The sequence below is a fragment of the Musa acuminata genome, unplaced genomic scaffold (genome assembly GCF_036884655.1).
Source record: "Musa acuminata AAA Group cultivar baxijiao unplaced genomic scaffold, Cavendish_Baxijiao_AAA HiC_scaffold_59, whole genome shotgun sequence".
NCBI lineage: Eukaryota > Viridiplantae > Streptophyta > Magnoliopsida > Zingiberales > Musaceae > Musa > Musa acuminata.
In genome coordinates this window covers 127,501-130,000 of record NW_027020340.1, presented here as the reverse complement: position 1 = coordinate 130,000, position 2,500 = coordinate 127,501, and positions in this window count along the sequence as shown.

Genomic DNA, 2,500 nt, shown 5'->3' with positions numbered 1-2,500 from the left:
CGTTTTTGGGCCGTTTTGGCCAGTTTTTGGCCTGTTCTTGCATTGCGCGGTGACCGTCGAGAGCGGAGCAAAACGTCAGCCATCTCAGCACCCTGGAACCCCCCGGGTGGCACAGGGCTGGATGGGGCTTTCGTATAGCAGGGACGGTGCTGCCTCTCGCTTCGCTCGCTGTCCGCCGCTCGCCGCTCGCTCGTGCAGCCAAAAATGGCCAGTTTTGGCCCGTTTTTGGGCCGTTTTGGCCAGTTTTTGGCCTGTTCTTGCATTGCGCGGTGACCGTCGAGAGCGGAGCAAAACGTCAGCCATCTCAGCACCCTGGAACCCCCCGGGTGGCACAGGGCTGGATGGGGCTTTCGTATAGCAGGGACGGTGCTGCCTCTCGCTTCGCTCGCTGTCCGCCGCTCGCCGCTCGCTCGTGCAGCCAAAAATGGCCAGTTTTGGCCCGTTTTTGGGCCGTTTTGGCCAGTTTTTGGCCTGTTCTTGCATTGCGCGGTGACCGTCGAGAGCGGAGCAAAACGTCAGCCATCTCAGCACCCTGGAACCCCCCGGGTGGCACAGGGCTGGATGGGGCTTTCGTATAGCAGGGACGGTGCTGCCTCTCGCTTCGCTCGCTGTCCGCCGCTCGCCGCTCGCTCGCGCAGCCAAAAATGGCCAGTTTTGGCCCGTTTTTGGGCCGTTTTGGCCAGTTTTTGGCCTGTTCTTGCATTGCGCGGTGACCGTCGAGAGCGGAGCAAAACGTCAGCCATCTCAGCACCCTGGAACCCCCCGGGTGGCACAGGGCTGGATGGGGCTTTCGTATAGCAGGGACGGTGCTGCCTCTCGCTTCGCTCGCTGTCCGCCGCTCGCCGCTCGCTCGTGCAGCCAAAAATGGCCAGTTTTGGCCCGTTTTTGGGCCGTTTTGGCCAGTTTTTGGCCTGTTCTTGCATTGCGCGGTGACCGTCGAGAGCGGAGCAAAACGTCAGCCATCTCAGCACCCTGGAACCCCCCGGGTGGCACAGGGCTGGATGGGGCTTTCGTATAGCAGGGACGGTGCTGCCTCTCGCTTCGCTCGCTGTCCGCCGCTCGCCGCTCGCTCGTGCAGCCAAAAATGGCCAGTTTTGGCCCGTTTTTGGGCCGTTTTGGCCAGTTTTTGGCCTGTTCTTGCATTGCGCGGTGACCGTCGAGAGCGGAGCAAAACGTCAGCCATCTCAGCACCCTGGAACCCCCCGGGTGGCACAGGGCTGGATGGGGCTTTCGTATAGCAGGGACGGTGCTGCCTCTCGCTTCGCTCGCTGTCCGCCGCTCGCCGCTCGCTCGTGCAGCCAAAAATGGCCAGTTTTGGCCCGTTTTTGGGCCGTTTTGGCCAGTTTTTGGCCTGTTCTTGCATTGCGCGGTGACCGTCGAGAGCGGAGCAAAACGTCAGCCATCTCAGCACCCTGGAACCCCCCGGGTGGCACAGGGCTGGATGGGGCTTTCGTATAGCAGGGACGGTGCTGCCTCTCGCTTCGCTCGCTGTCCGCCGCTCGCCGCTCGCTCGCGCAGCCAAAAATGGCCAGTTTTGGCCCGTTTTTGGGCCGTTTTGGCCAGTTTTTGGCCTGTTCTTGCATTGCGCGGTGACCGTCGAGAGCGGAGCAAAACGTCAGCCATCTCAGCACCCTGGAACCCCCCGGGTGGCACAGGGCTGGATGGGGCTTTCGTATAGCAGGGACGGTGCTGCCTCTCGCTTCGCTCGCTGTCCGCCGCTCGCCGCTCGCTCGTGCAGCCAAAAATGGCCAGTTTTGGCCCGTTTTTGGGCCGTTTTGGCCAGTTTTTGGCCTGTTCTTGCATTGCGCGGTGACCGTCGAGAGCGGAGCAAAACGTCAGCCATCTCAGCACCCTGGAACCCCCCGGGTGGCACAGGGCTGGATGGGGCTTTCGTATAGCAGGGACGGTGCTGCCTCTCGCTTCGCTCGCTGTCCGCCGCTCGCCGCTCGCTCGTGCAGCCAAAAATGGCCAGTTTTGGCCCGTTTTTGGGCCGTTTTGGCCAGTTTTTGGCCTGTTCTTGCATTGCGCGGTGACCGTCGAGAGCGGAGCAAAACGTCAGCCATCTCAGCACCCTGGAACCCCCCGGGTGGCACAGGGCTGGATGGGGCTTTCGTATAGCAGGGACGGTGCTGCCTCTCGCTTCGCTCGCTGTCCGCCGCTCGCCGCTCGCTCGTGCAGCCAAAAATGGCCAGTTTTGGCCCGTTTTTGGGCCGTTTTGGCCAGTTTTTGGCCTGTTCTTGCATTGCGCGGTGACCGTCGAGAGCGGAGCAAAACGTCAGCCATCTCAGCACCCTGGAACCCCCCGGGTGGCACAGGGCTGGATGGGGCTTTCGTATAGCAGGGACGGTGCTGCCTCTCGCTTCGCTCGCTGTCCGCCGCTCGCCGCTCGCTCGCGCAGCCAAAAATGGCCAGTTTTGGCCCGTTTTTGGGCCGTTTTGGCCAGTTTTTGGCCTGTTCTTGCATTGCGCGGTGACCGTCGAGAGCGGAGCAAAACGTCAGC